Raw genomic sequence first — 16288 nt, 5'->3', positions numbered from 1 at the left:
ACGCTTTGCCTTTTGAGAAGGCTTTTGAGAGCGGCCCAGAAGGACGCTTTGAAAGCGAAAGCTAGACGCTTTAGCGGGAAGTGTAAGGACGCTTCTCTAGTGCGAGTTAGAGTAGCCTCTCTTGACGCTCAGCGCTGTCAAGACGCTCTTCGTTCTTCAAGCTCTAAGGATCGACAGAAGGTCGGTCGCTTTGAAGAAGCTGCTACACCTAAACCTCGAAAGTCTTTGTTGAAGGCTAGACCCGTTGGGCGCACGCCCTCTCCAGAGGAGCAGTCTCCTTTGCCTCTTAGGGAGGAAGGAGAGCTTAGTAGTCCGGCGGACTCAGTTGAGGAGGAGCAGCCTTCGGTTTCGTCTGTGTCGGATTATAAAGTGCTGGTACGACTGCTACGCTCGTCTTTTGGAGACAAGTTCCAGCCTGCAGCTCCCAAGTCTCCACCCTCTCAGTTTTCGTCATCTAAGTCTTGCAAGGTCCCGGAGTTTGTGAAATGAAAACTTCGTTGTCCACCAAGAGGGCTTTTAAGAAGTTGCAAGATTGGATGGAACGTCGGAAGGATCAGGGCAAGTCGACTTTCGCCCTTCCTCCTTCAAGACTCAGTGGGAAAGGTGGCATCTGGTATGAGACCAAAGGAGAAGTAGGAGTTAAGATCCCGTCGTCTTCCCAAGGGGACTTTGCTAGTCTGGTCGATGCTCAGAAGAGGTCCCTTTTGTCGACTGCTAAGATTTCATGGACGCCAACGGAGATTGATCATCACATGAAAGGACTGTTAAGGACTCTCGAAGTCTTTAACTTTCTAGACTGGTGCTTGGGAGTCCTGGATCTTCAATCTAGGAGTCCTGACTCGTTAAGTCTGGGGGAGCTGTCCAATGTGTTATCCTGCATGGACAAGGCCGTCAGGGATGGTTCGGAAGAGTTAGTGTCTCACTTCGGCACTGCTTTTCTTAAGAAGAGAGCGCTTTTCTGCAACTTTACGGCTAGGTCTGTTTCTACAACACAGAAAGCGGAGCTTCTCTTTGCGCCTCTTTCGAACCATCTCTTCCCCCAGACTATGGTAAAGGACCTGGCAGTGAGCCTACAGGAGAAGGCTACCCAGGACCTCTTGGCCCAGTCTTCAAGACGTCCCGCAGTCCCTACTACGTCTTCTTTTGGACGACCACCTAGGAAGGTTAAACCCTTTCGTGGGGCTCCTCCCTCGAGAGCTGCTCCTCGAGGGAGAGGGCTTTCAAGAGGAAGAGCTTCTTTCAAGCCTAAATCCTCTAAATGAAAATCAAGTCCTTCAGATGCCTGTCGGAGCCAGGCTGAAGTTCTTTGCGGGGGCGTGGAGAGAGAGAGATACAGATGCTTGTTCCCTCAAGATAGTGGAACAGGGGTACAAGATCCCCTTTTTGGACCCTCCTCCTCTATCCACAACTCCCAGAGATCTTTCCCCGTCATATCAAGGGGAGAAACGTCAGATTCTTTTCGATCTTTTAGATCAAATGATCGAGAAAAGAGCGGTGGAACAGGTCTTAGACCTGGGGTCACCAGGATATTACAACAGGCTTTTCCTGGTACCAAAGCAGTCGTCGGGGTGGCGTCCAGTCTTGGACGTGAGCAGGCTGAATCTTTTCATAGAAAAGAAAAAATTCAAGATGGAAACGCCTCAGTCGGTTCTAGGAGCCTTGAGACCGGGCGACTGGATGGTGTCCTTGGACCTACAGGACGCATACTTTCACGTTCCTATCCACCCTCTTTCAAGAAAGTTTCTGAGGTTTGTGTTAAAAGACAAAGTTTGGCAATTCCGAGCCCTTTGTTTCGGATTAAGCACGGCTCCGATGGTATTTACCATGCTCATGAAGAACGTAGCGAGATGGTTACATTCTGCAGGGATAAGAGTGTCCCTGTATCTCGACGATTGGCTTGTCAGAGCATCGTCAGAAGAGAGGTGTCTGAAGGACCTTCACTTCACGTTAGCCTTGGCGAGGTCCCTGGGACTTCTGGTCAACCTCAAAAAGTCGCATCTGACCCCAACACAGTCCATCGTGTATCTGGGGATTCAGATGGATTCAGTGGCTTTTCGGGCGTTTCCGTCCCAGGAACGACAGCTGCAAGGCTTAGAGAGAGTTTCGGCCTTCCTGGGGAAGGAAACTTGCTCGGCGAGGGAGTGGATGAGTCTGCTGGGGACCATTTCCTCGCTGGAAAAGTTTGTTTCCCTGGAAGACTACACCTCAGGCCTCTCCAGTTTTTTCCTGGCAGAAGAATGGAGAGTCAAAGAGGATCTGATGCGACCTTTATGATCACCGAATCGGTGAAAAACCATCTAAGATGGTGGTTAGATCCTCGGAAGTTTCGAGAGGGGTTGTCCCTAAAGCTTCTGAGCCCCGACCTAGTGTTGTTTTCCGACGCCTCCGTGTCGGGATGGGGAGCAACACTGGGAGGGGAAGAAGTGTCAGGCGCCTGGAGGGGGGAACAGGTGTCCTGGCACATCAATGTGAAGGAACTAGCGGCGGTTTTTCTGGCGCTACAGTTCTTCCAGCAAAAGGTTGCAGAAAAAGTTGTCCAAGTCAACTCGGACAACACCACGGCCCTTGCGTACCTAAAGAATCAGGGAGGTACACACTCCCGTCCTCTATTTTACTTAGCGAGGGAGATTCTGCTGTGGGCAGATGCAAGGCGAATCAGATCCTGACGAGATTTATCGCAGGAGTCCCAGAACGTCAGAGCAGACCTTCTCAGCCGACAGGATCAGATCCTGCCGACGGAATGGACGCTGCACCAAGACGTCTGTCGGGAACTATGGAAACTGTGGGGACGTCCTTTAGTCGACCTATTTGCGACATCGAGGACGAAGAGGTTGCCTCTTTATTGCTCCCCTGTGTTGGATCCGGGAGCAGTCGCTATAGACGCTCTGCTCTGGGACTGGACGAACCTGGACCTGTATGCCTTCCCGCCATTCAGGATCATGGGGGAAGTCATAAGGAAGTTCGCGGCATCGGAGGGGACGATGTTGACCCTGGTCGCCCCGATGTGGCCCACGAAGGAATGGTTCACGGAGGTAATGTCCTTCCTCATAAACTTTCCGAGGAAGTTGCCCTGGAGGAAAAGATCTACTCAGACAGCCCCACTTCGCAAGTATCACCGAAACCTCTCCACTCTGGGTCTGACTGCGTTCAGACTATCGAAAAGTTGGCCAGAGCGAGAGGTTTTTCTAAAGCAGCTGCGAAAGCGATCGCCAACGCAAGGAGGGCTTCCTCGAGAGCTGTTTACCAGTCGAAGTGGGCTTCCTTCAGGGCATGTTGTAGAAAGGAGGGAATTTCCTCTTCCACTACCTCTGTGAGCCAGATAGCCGATTTCCTGCTATTCCTAAGGAATGTGCAGAAGCTGGCAGTTCCCGCCATCAAGGGATATAAAAGTATGCTGTCAGCAGTCTTCCGACACAGAGGGCCTAGACCTTACTGACAACAGAGATCTTCACAATCTCTTGAGATTGTTTGAGACAACCAAGATACCTCAGGCGAGGCCTCCTTCTTGGAACTTAGATTTAGTTCTTACTGGTTGATGTCGAGTCCTTTCGAGCCTCTCCATGCAGCGTCTCTTAGGAACTTGACGAAGAAGGCTCTTTTCCTAACTGCTCTGGGCGGACGGCGAAGAGAGTTAGCGAAATTCAAGCCATTAGTAAACAGGTGGGCTTCAAAAGGTGACAATGCTGTCCCTGCTCTTTGAGTCCCCACTTTTCTTAGCGAAAAATGAAAAACCCCCCGTCTAACCCTTGGCCCAGGAGCTTTGAAATTAAGGGTATGACAAGCCTTGTGGGCCAAGGAACCTGGAAGTGGAGGAGCCCTGATGCCCTGTCAGGGGCCTCTAAAAAGTTTTTATGTTCGCAAGACAAAGGAGGTACGAGGTCCCTCAGATAATCTGTGGTGTTCGGTAAAAAGACCCGATATACCATTATCCAAGAATGCTTTGGCTTTCTTTCTGAGAGACCGATTTGAGCCTCTTGCGAGTGAAAGCTCACGAGGTCAGAGCTGTCGCAACCTCGCTTGCCTTCCAAAGGAACATGTCGATCAAGGACATCCTTGACGCCACCTTTTGGAGGAGCAACTCAGTATTCGCCTCACACTACTTAAGAGATGTGAGAACGATATACGAGGACTGTTGTTCTCTTGGGCCATACGTTTCTGCAGACACAGTCTTGGGGGCTGAAGGTAGCTCTCTCCCTATCCCTTAGTTAGGTTTAGGTTAGTTTTTAGTTGTTGTGTTTTTTGGTTGTGGTGAGTCTTTTGTGAAGACCTCCCATCTCTTAGTTTAGTGTTTTCAGGGGGTCTTGGGTTAGTTGGTCAGGTGGTGGTCAGTTGCTTCGTTGCCCTCATATGTATGGCTCGATGGTCTTGTCACGTTGAGGTCACGTCCCCGTTGACAGAGCATCCAGAGCGCACCAGCACTACAGGTCTCCACCTGGCTGGCAACTCTGATTAAGCACAAGCAGGCTAAGTGACAGTAATCACAGAGTCTACTTTGCTAACAGGTGAGGAACCAAGGTGTACATCATCTACTTAATTTAAGTTTCCTACAATATCCTATTCTGTCTCTCCCACCACCATCCGAAGGTGGGATTCAGCTATATATATATCTGTCAGGTAAGTTTGCATGAACAAAATGTTATTGTTATAATACAATTAAGTTTGTTCATACTTACCTGGCAGATATATATAATTAAGTGCCCACCCACCTCCCCTCAGGAGACAGTGGCACTGAGAAAATATGAATAGAAAATGGGAATGGTTCCTGATATCCGCCTCCCAGCGGCGGGAATGGGTACTACCACCTGGGCCGCCCACTGCGTGTGCCGCGAGTTTTTGAAATTCTGTCGGACTTCGGAGAATACAGCTATATATATATCTGCCAGGTAAGTATGAACAAACTTAATTGTATTACAATAACATTTTCAGTATAAAATTTAATATTTGGATACTTACCCTACTGTTTAAAGTAGACCCCCCCCACCAAGCCTCCCCCACAACTTAGTGGGCTGTCTAGGAGAATTCTGACATGATCTAAAACATTCGAAACACACCTGGTGGAGAACAGGTGAACTAGACAGTCATCCGGCAGGCATTCGATAATTTTTTAAAAACTTTATTTTTTGTTCATGAAACTTACCTGTCAGATATATATATATAGCTGTATTCTCCGAAGTCCGACAGAATTTCAAAACTTACGACACACTTCAGTGGTCGGCCAGGTGGTTAGTACCCATTCCTGCCGCTGGGAGGCGGTATCAGGAACCATTCCCATTTCTATTCAGATTTTCTCTGTCGCCGGTACTGTCAACACCTGTTTTCAGTACCTCCGTCTTAGGATTTTGAAACTTCATTGCTGCATTAAGTATCCTAATTGTCTTTTGGTTTATTGACTTGGATTGTGGCTAGGCATACGCTATCATAAATTGATTTGAATTTGATTGTTTTTTGCATAAGATGTCTGAATCTAGTTCGGCTAGTTTCAGAGTTTATTGTCTGCAAGGGGTAAGATGAGGCTACCGAAACCTTCGGTAGATCCTCACTGGGTATGCATGAGATGTAGTACTTGCTTCGGCAGTACATATACTAAAATTGGAACGATACAGAGAAGATTAACGTGAAGCGTTCCACATTTTTCTTAATTTATTAATGTATTAAATTTATATTAAGTATATATAGAAATGAGTATTAATATACTTTTATTTTTCTTTATTGAAAGATGGTTTGACTGATTCCGAAGGGAAGACGTATGATTCGTATGTACGCAAATTAGAGCGTGATAGAATCAGGAGGTCTTCCTCCAAGACTGCATCAGTAAACAGAAGTCAGGGTAATGAACCTACTAACCTCCTGTAGACTTTATTTTGCCCAACTCTGTGGATGGCCTACGGGCCTTGAGGTCGTGTCTGCGAGAGGTAATGCCCTTTCTGTTATTGTGGATTCCATCCGTATCTTGGAATCTAAAGTGCTCTCTCTCCAATCAGTGTTGTGAGTGTAGTGAGGTTGTTAGTGCCCCTAGTGTTGTGGAGGGGGCCTCAAGGCCTGGACCCTCTGTCGGACTCCCAGGACAAAGGGAGTGGGCAAGTCCGAAAGCCGAAGGAGGGTTATGGGGACTCCCCACCGATCTGCCGTCCCTTCGGCAGGACCTGAAGACGCTTCCCAGGCTGCCAGAGATCGTGCACGTATCCTAAAGGATTGCTTCTCGTCCTCCGAGGCGTCCTCCCCGTGCAGGGGTTGGAGCTCTCGGAAGGACTCGCGCCCTCTAAACAGAAGCTTATAGAAGAGGACGCTTCACGTCCTCTCTCTCTCGTCATGCGTTGCAATTGTCCTGAACATTTTGACAACTTTCCACAGCAGAAGAGAACAAAGACGTTAGATGTCGCACAGGCCGGCCATCGTCTTGGTCTCAGAGAGAAGGACGCTTCACGTCCTTTCTCTTCTGCTGCTTGGCGGTCGTCTCTGGAGAGTTTTGCTGCCTTTCCTCTGCAAAGAAGACCAGGACGTCATCCGATGGTGATGCTTTTGAGCGCCCCAGTCGCTCCAGGAATAGAAACTGTTGTGGTCCCTGTGAGAAGGAAGAAGGTGTCCCCTCGCCCCTCGTCTTCTCACAGGATCAGCCCTTCCTCGGAGAAGGAGTCCTCTCCGACAAAGAAGATCATCCTTTCAATGCAGCAACAACTTGCTTCGTTGCTTGCCGAGAGAGGCAGAGCCGCGTCGGAGGAGGAAGGATGATAGACTGCCTATCAAGAGGTCCAGACAGTCCCCCTCGCCTCCTCTTCGCTCGTCTCTTTCTCCTGTTTCGTCGCCTTCTGGATTTCGTGCGGCTCCCCAGCGATTGTCTAGAGCGCGCGAGGAACGTCTCCCCAAACGTTCTTCTGTCGAGAGGAAGGAACATTGTTACTCTCGTAGCAAGGATTGTTTTTCCTGCTCCCCAGACGTCTCTACTCCTCTGTGACGCTCCGTATGCGGAACGTGACATCGCTCAGCTGTGAAGCAGGATGTTGTTCAAGCTGTTAAGCTTGACGCCGTGCAAGCTGCTTCGCTTAGTCAAGCAGCGCGCCAAGACGCCCCTCGCTCGTCCCTGAGGGGACGTTCCATCTGCTGCCAAGCATGACGCTAGTTCGGCAGCTAAGCTGGACGCTTCTCAAGCTGCTAAGCTGGACGCTTTGCATTTGGCTTCGACATGAGCTGCTCGTCAGGAGCCCAGCGTGACGCTTTTCTGGACGCTCGTCAGGACGCCCAGTTTGTGAACGCCTCTCTCGGATGGCTCGCCAACTCTCGGACTCTTTTTGACGCTGCTCAAGACGCTCGCCGACTACAGGACTTTCGTCGTGACTCCCATCTAGACGCTCTTCATGAAGCTTTCGCATCTGCGCCTGAACCTGCTGAGGCTGTTTTGGAAGACGCACAACCTTGTACTCTGAACTCGTCTTCTCAGCAACGCTACTTAGGAGCCCTGGACCTGCAGTCTCGGGACCCTGACTCTCTTTCTCTCGAAAAAAAACTATCCAACCTGCATGAATAAGGTAGTCAGGTTGGTTCTGATGAGCTGGCATCTAGAAGGAGACTCTAGTAAACTTAAACAGTTTTTGGGGTCATAAAACGCCTCTTCTGCGTTCAGGATTGTGCTGCTGAAGCGGAACCTTCGCGTCCTACCTGCCGTAAGCCCAGTCTTAGAGCAGGAATAAGGCTCCTTCCTCGATTTCTACGGGAATCGGGAAGACTATATGCTCGAATTACTTGATTACTTTCTGTCATATAAGTGGGTTCCCCCCATTGACAAGATACTGAACGTTTTGTCAGGTAAGTGGGTAAGCCCCCATGACAAAATATAAAACACTCTGTCACGTTAAATGGTTAGTTCCCATGACAAAGATCCAATAATATATCGCGTAAGCGGGTAAGTTCTCATTGACAAGATTCAGAAGAATCCTCATTCATAGGTCACTACCCCGCTGAGGCTCTCTTCGGGGAAAAAGACTTGTAGACCAAGTCCATGAAGTCTTTCTGTCCGATAACATAAGAAGCTTGAGCTGTCCTATTCAGTTCTCGTTTCTAACTTGAGGCTCTCCTTTCGACTAATACTGATTCGTTCTCTTGGCTAAGAGAACGAAGACAGTCGATCTCCATTCCCTCTCTTTCTCGTCAAGGAAAGAATGTAGTAGGAAGGTAGCTGTCCAAATGACTACAATACTCTACGTATTTTACCTTCGCGTCATATTACTATTAAGCGATTGTATGGTTCAAGTTATATGGCAACCGAGAGGAATATTATTCTAATTGCATTTAATCAGTAATCCCTGCAACCTCCAGGAATTTCCGGTTTCCCTTTTAGATATTTAAGGTATTGTTACGACAACACCAACTCAGCTTCTGTATTTAGCGAAATCTGTTTTGCTGAAATATACCTGCTTGAGAGTTTCTTTCTGCTTGATGATGATGATAACAAACCTATTCCTTCATAGAATGGAATAGCTGGCAACTCAGGTGGAATAGTGAGACGGCAAACGTAGGCTGCTGTCACTGTAGAGCGAGCAGCTCAGTACCAGCGCATTCTCTGGTATGCGCGGTCGGTTACGTCTCTCTCTCCTGCGGGATTGACTGACTAACCGTATCTCTGCCCTACAATCACAGACTTTAGCCTCAGGTTGAGGGGAATTCTCGCATGCATGAATGAACATCGCCTTCGCTTGCGAGAATTTTTTCACATAGATATCTCTTAGACCTTTTCGATTGTGTTTACCGCACTGTAACAGAATTCTGTACGAGCCTTACCACGGCATAGCACTATAATGCACACTGCTTAGGCAAAGCGCAGCCTTATTGGGGAAAGGAAACATGCTCGGTGAGGGAAGGGATGATTCTGCTGGGGACCATTTCCTCGCTGGAGAAGTTTGTTTCCCTGAAGGGACTGCAATTCAGACCTCTCCAGTTTTTCCTGCCGGAAAACTGAAAATCATCGAAGATCCTGGAAGTGTTTCTGAACATCTCTCCAGTCGGTCAATGATCACCTAAGGTGATAGAAAGGAGGTGCCAGGCATCTGGAGGGGAACAGATGTCCTGGCACATTATCTAAAAGAATTGGAAGCAATTCGGTTGGCTCTCCAGTTCTTCGAAGAACGAGTTTTGGCCGAGTGGTCCAGATCAACTCGGATAATTCCACAGCTCTCGCATATCCTCAAGAAGTATCGAGAAACACTCTCTCTGTCCCTGTTCGAGTTAGTAATAAGATAATTTTGCGTCGTCAGAGGGAGCAGAGGATGACGCTGAGGGGGGGGGAATTGCCCCATGTTGGCCTTCAAGCGACTGGTTCACAGAGGTCGTGTCCTTCCTAGCGCACTTTCCAAGGACCCTTCCCGAGAGAGTCGGTCTACTCTAACAGCCCCACTTCGAGAGGTAACACAAAACCTCTCCGCTCTGAGTCTGATTGCGTTCAGACTATCGAGAAGTTGACCAGAGTGAGAGGCTTTTCAAGACTAGTGGCAATAAGTGCGATTGCCAAGGCAAAGAAGAGCTTCCTATCTTGCAGTGTACCAATCGGAGTGGGCCGTTTTGTTGAAAGATGGTGCAGGAAGATGGCCTTTCATGCACCTCGACCTCTGTGAATTAGATTGCCGTCTTCCCTTTCCGTCTGAGGAATGTGGACAAGCTGGCAGTCCCGACTTTTAAAGAATTACAGAAGTATGCTGTCGACAGCCTTTAAACTCAGAGATTTGGATCTGTCGAACAACAAAGCCCTTCACGTATCTTTGAGGTCTGTTGAAATCTCGAAAATGTCTAAATCGAAGCTTCCGGAATGGAACTTAGACATAGTCTGGAAGTTCCTGATGTCGAAGCTTTTCGAACCTCTCCTTTCTGCAAACTTAAAGCACGTGACCAGAAAGGCTAATTTTTCTAACCACTCTAGCTATGACAAAGAGGGTTAGTGGGGTTTAAAGCCAGCCAAATCTGCAGACATATTGGCTTTAGAGGACATAATGCGGTGTGTTCTCTAAGCCCTTCGTTCTTGGCTAAGAATGAAAACCCGTCTAACCCTTGGCCCAGGAGCTTGGAGATCAAGGGGATATCACAATTTATTGGGATAGAGCCAGAGAGAGTCCTGTGCCCTGTCAGGGCTCTCAAGTTTTATCTAGGTAAAACTAAAAAGAAAGTCGAGATCTTTCCCCCGGACAATTGACGGTGTTCCGTAAAAAGACCACACTTGTCCATGTCAAAGAATGCTCTGGCGTCCTTTTAAGGAGCTCTTTTAAAGAGGCTCATTCGTCATGTTTGGACAAGGTTTTAAAACCTTTTAAAGTAAATGCTCACGAGGTGAGGGCGCGGCCTCAGAGGCATTTCAAAAGAGCATGGCACTCAGTAACATCCTGAGTCGCCACGTTTTAGCGAAGCAACTCTGTGTTCGCTTCACACTACCTGTGGAAGGTGAAGACGACATATGAGATCTGCTGCTCGCTAGGGCCATAGTGTCCCTGACACAATCTTGGGGGCAAGAAGTACCACTCATCCTATCCTGTAGAAAGTGGTTAGGAAGAGCTGTTAATTATAGTTGTTGGGTCGGCCGCCAGTGGCGGACTTCTCAATTCTTAGCTTTAGTTAAACATCCTTAACTTTGGCTAGGTTGGTCAGGTGGTGATATATATTACTTCTTAGCCCTCATGGTATGGTCAATATGGTCTAGTCACATTGTGGTCACGCTCCTGTTGACAGATCATCTCGAACTCACCAGCTATATAGACTTTAGTAAAGCAAAAGCCGACTTGGGTGACAGTAATCACGAAGTCAGCTATGCTAACAGGTATGGAACCAAGATGTCAATCATCTGCATGCAATTCGTTTACCTAAAGTCATTCTATTCTGTCCCTTCCCACCTCCAAAGGTGGGATTCAGCTATATATATACTGACAGGTAAGTTTCATGAAACAAATGATATTGTTATGATACAATAAAGTTTGTTCATACTTACCTGGCAGATATATATAATCAAGTACCCACCCACCTCCCCTCAGGTGACAGTGGCACTAGAAATCTGAATAGACTGAATAGAAAATGGGAATGGTTCCTGATACCCGCCTCCCAGCGACGGGAATGGGTACTAACCACCTGGCCGACCACTGCGTGTGTCGTAAGTTTGGAAATTATGTCGGAACTTTGGAGAATACAACTATATATATATCTGCCAGGTAAGTATGAACAAACTTTATTGTATCATAACAATATCATATTTATTATTTTTTTTAATGCCATCTTGCCTAATTGGGGCAGAGATATAGCTAACTTTGACAGTAGGTATGTATCCAAATAATAAATTTTATTATGAAAATTTGTTTTCTAATTTCTTAATAGAATCATAGAGGCAGTCCCGCTCCTTCCTCTAGCCAGGGGAGAAAGGGAATGCGAGAAGTAAGGCAGGAATGTCTGTTTTTTTTTTTACCTTAATGTCTCTGACTCTTTATATTCTTCACTGCCTCTTTCATGTGAGTTACAATTCCTCACTCATTTCGAAAAGGCCCAGAGATGTGACTTTTGATTTTGCAGTTCTTAGACTCTGATCAACTGATCAATGTGTCAGAGGCAGAGCATTCCTCCTCGCTCTTTCGACCAGGAGGAATTGCCCAGGTGTACTGAACTCCAGTCAGACCTAGAGACTCAATCAGATTCCTCCTTCCAACCAGTGAGTCTGATTATTGTAAAGGCGAGGGTTTGTATATCATGTAGGAACAAATTGCAATTTTGAAAGTATGTAAATTGTATTTTTCCTAAATATACAAACCGGAGGTCCTTTACACTAATTGCCCACTTCATGCCACCCCTCTATCTGAAACATGGGCTGCAAGTAAATTGGAGTATTTAAGTCATGGGAGGCGAGTCTCCCTGCCTACTGGAAGGTAATTACCGCCTAACCACCTTGTTCAAGAATTTAACGGCAGTATTCCAGCTACGCCGCAAGTATTCCTATTGTAAAGGACCTCAGGCTTGTATAGTTAGAAAAAATACAATCTACTTTCAAAAATTGCAATATTTCATCCCCTTCAGACTAATTATAGTTGCTTAGCACATTGCATAGCATTTAGCTTAATGTTCTCCCCCAAGTCATTGTCATGAAAGTGTGAAGGATCCTTAGAATGTGGTTGTGATCAGTCCATTTGACCATGCTCCAAAGACTGCTGTTGTAGGTTATTTCAGATGTGTCTGGGAACTCCAGTGATTCGGCTTGATTTTGAATCAGCAGCTATTAGTTCGTTGAGCAGCCACAAGGGCGGCGTCACATATCGCTTACAACTTTTCTGGGCTCAGCCATGTCGCTCCGTGAAATACGTTCCTTTAGCGCTATTTCTAAGGTAAATTATTGCTAAAATACCAGAGAACTGCTAAATTTGGACATGCCAGAATATTCTGACTCGCTCATCCTTTCTAAAAGGGTGTCGGTATGAATCTGGGGCGAGTGCAAAACACTGCCACAGCAGCCTCTCCGGGGTTTCTTGTTGTAGGAAAGAGAATGATCAAAGATTAAAATTGTAAAAAAAAAAAAAAAAAAAAAAAAAATGAGTTCAGTTAAACAGTGTAATAAATATTATGAAAAAGAAAGGGTAAAAAGTAAAACTGTAGCTTAAAAAACAAAACTGCACCTCACGTGAATAGTGTAGTGTGCCTGCACTGTGTTTGTGGAGTAATGCTTGGGAACAGGTGATAACGGTCTTGATTATTTCTTATATATTGTAGTGTATATTACCATTTGATGTGTCATGCATGAGGTCAGATGATGTTAGAGGTAAGAATTGCAAACTTAAATCTTTATCTATACTAGAAAAGGTTTTCTATCTTTATCCTCCCAATAGTGAATGTTTAGCGTTCTTTCTCCTCAATAGACGGCAATGGGCTTAGTTTATGTTTTTGGACAAGTGCAACCAGAAGCAGTGTGTGATTCCAGAAATTCAGTCATTATTTCTGTCATTTCATTACCCTCTATAATAAAAAATCAATAACGTACAAAGTAATAGCGATAATTATGAAGATGTTAAATTTAGGAGAGGAAAGTCATCAATAATATTCTGCAGATTCTGAGAAAAGTAAAGTAATTGACTTATGGTTTGGCTAACTCAGGAATGTGGGCTAAGCGCATTATATAAAGTATATTTTTTTAACTAAAATTATATAGAATGAAGAAAGAGTTTAAAGAAATAAAATACATAAGTTATGAAATGATTTAGTGAAAATATTTGAGTAATAAAATATAATAAAAAGTGTGTCTGAACTTTGCAAAATAGTAGGCTAAGTCAGTAACTAGGCTATATGTATGCAATTAGCTTGCAAGATTATGTTTACATAGGGCTTTATTTTGAGGGGTTGTATTCTATATTCCGTGATTTTCTGTTTTCCAGCAGTGGCTGCCTGGTCCCAAGGTTCCCTGATTTAAGAGTTTGGACTGTGCCATGCTACAGGTTTCAGTACTCACAGTAGTTTGTGCGAAAGAATACTCTCTATTAGGCTTCTGATTCGTTTATCTGGAAAAGGACAAGAGGCTTTAAAAAAATTGCTTTTCTATTTCATAGACATACTTCTGATTGTGTTATATTTTCTCATTTCAGATGCACTTCTATCAAGATTATGAAAATTTCTGGAGATTTTTGCCAGAAATTTAGGAATGTTGGAAAAAGCTGACATACATTGGTTTATGTTACCAGATTTTCTTGTCAAGTTTAATGTTTAGGTGTAGTTTTTTGTCCTGGTATATGCAGTGTGAAGTCTGTTTTTGTTATGTAGCACATTGACACCTATGGTAACTGTACACTTTCCATGATTAGAAAAACTGAAGCGAATTTTGAAAAAGATACTACTGCTCACATGAGAAAAGAGCCATTCGTGTAAAATATTGGAAATCATTTTGTTGGAAACACCACCTCAGAACTTGAATGTCAGTTCACCCTGGAGGGAGGCAGTTCAGATTCTGCGAATGTGGTAAAGCTTTTTCCCAGAAACAAAACACCATGGAAAGAAATGGGAAAGCTTTATTTCAAAAAACTCATCCAAACAGTCGTACGAGGAGTTACATTGTGGGAAATCCATTCAAGTGTAAATACTGTGGGAAAGAATATATTAAAAAAACTCATCTTGCAAGTCATATGAGGGATCACATTAGAAAGAAATCATTTATCTGTAACGACTGTGGGAAAGCATTTTCTCAGAAAGGTAATCTTAACATTCATATGAGGGTTCACACTGGAGAGAAGCCATTTAAATGTAATGACTGTGGGAAAGCATTTTCTCAGAAAGGTATGCTTAACATTCATATGAGGGTTCACACTGGAGAGAAGCCATTTAAATGTAATGACTGTGGGAAAGCATTTTCTCAGAAAGGTATGCTTAACATTCATATGAGGGTTCACACTGGAGAGAAGCCCTTTAAATAAATGTAATGACTGTGGGAAAGATTTTCTCAGAAAAGGTATGCCTTAACATTCATATGATGGTTCCACACTGGAGAGAATTGCATTTAAATGTAATGACTGTGGGAACGCATTTCTCAGAAAGGTATGCTTGACCATTCATATGAGGGCTCACACTGGAGAGAAGCCATTTAAATGTAATGATGTGGGAAAGCATTTTCTTTCCAGAAAGGTTATGGCTTAAAACATTCATATGAGGGTTCCAACTTTTGGAAGAGAAGCCATTTAAATGTAATGACTGTGGGAAAGTATTTTCTCAGAAAGGTAATGCTAACATTTCATATGATGGTTCCACCTGTGAAGAAGCCTTTAAAGGTAATGACTGTGGGAAAGCTTTTTCTCAGAAAGGTTTCTGCTTAAACATCATATGGAAGGGTTCACACTGGATAGAAGCCATTTAATGTAATGGGAAACTGTGGGAAAGCATTTCCCTAGTTAAAAGTAAATTTTGAAATATCATTAATGATGAGTCACACTTGGAGAGAAGGCCATTTAAATGTAATGACTGTGGGAAAGCATTTTCTAGTAAAATTAATCTTAACAGTTCATATTAGGGTTCACACTGGAGAGAAACCATTTAAATGTAATGACTGTGGGAAAGCATTTTCTAGTAAAAGTAATCTTGAGTTTCATATGATGAGTCACACTGGAGAGAAGCCATTTAAATGTAATGACTGTGGGAAAGCATTTTTCTCTGAAAGGTCATCCTAAAAATATCATATGAGGGTTCACACTGGAGAGAAGCCAATTTAATGTAATGACTATGGGAAAGCATTTTCTCTGAAAGGTCATCTTAAATATCATATGAGGGTTCACACTGGAGAGAAGCATTTTAAATAAAGTAATGATTGTGGGAAAGCATTTTGTAGGAAAGATCATCTTAACATTCATATGAGGGTTCACACTGAGAGAAGCCATTTAAATGTAATGATTGTGGGAAAGCAATTTTCTAGGAAAAGATCATCTAACATTCATTATGGACAGGTTCACACTGGAGAGAAAGCCATTTTAAATGTAATGATTGTGGGGAAAGCATTTTCTCAGAAAGGTATGCTTAACATTCATATGACGGTTTCAACACTGGAGAGAAGCCATTTAAATGTAATGATTGTGGGAAAGCATTTTCTAGGAAACATCGTCTTAACATTCATATGACGGTTCACACTGGAGAGAAGCCATTTAAATGTAATGATTGTGGGAAAGCATTTTCTAGGAAAGATCATCTTAACATTCATATGACGGTTCACACTGGAGAGAAGCCATTTAAATGTAATGATTGTGGGAAAGCATTTCTAGGAAACATCATCTTAGCATTCATATGAGGATTCACACTGGAGAGAAGCCATTTAAATGTAATGATTGTTGGAAAGCATTTTCTAGGAAAGATCAACTTAACATTCATATGAGGGTTCATACTTGAGAGAAGCCATTTAAATGTAATGATTGTGGGAAAGCTTTTTCTTTAAGAGATAACCTTATACCCCAGGTGTGGCCTATTGCACCCCTGATACAAATTGAAGATTTACATCTTATAACTGTAAGATCAGTAAGAATTGTCATTTTGATGTAGCCGATTAACTCATGTTTCTGATATAGTCTGTCTGCAGGAGACTTGGCTTCAGGTGCAAGAATCAGACTACCTGAATAGAATAAATTCTGAATTTGCATATTATGCAGTTTCCCTAGTTGATTTATTGAAGGAGATGGCTGGTCGTCCTTATGGGGGCGTTGCTTTTCTGTACCGAAAGGGCCTTGCCTCTTGTATACTGCGATGGTGGACACCTCAGATGACAGACTAATTTGTATTGAGGTGTCTCTTATATAGTATGTATAATTTTGCAATGTAT

The 16288-nt window shown here is 44.4% G+C and overlaps 1 protein-coding gene across 1 annotated transcript in view; it reads left to right on the top strand.

Moving 5' to 3' along the window:
- The window catches only part of LOC135199381 (zinc finger protein OZF-like), a 497889-nt gene that overhangs the window by 169116 nt on the left and 312485 nt on the right, over window positions 1-16288 (top strand). The window lies entirely within an intron of this gene.

The sequence above is a fragment of the Macrobrachium nipponense genome, chromosome 25 (assembly GCF_015104395.2).
Source record: "Macrobrachium nipponense isolate FS-2020 chromosome 25, ASM1510439v2, whole genome shotgun sequence".
NCBI lineage: Eukaryota > Metazoa > Arthropoda > Malacostraca > Decapoda > Palaemonidae > Macrobrachium > Macrobrachium nipponense.
This window is presented reverse-complemented; position numbering and strand designations above follow the sequence as displayed.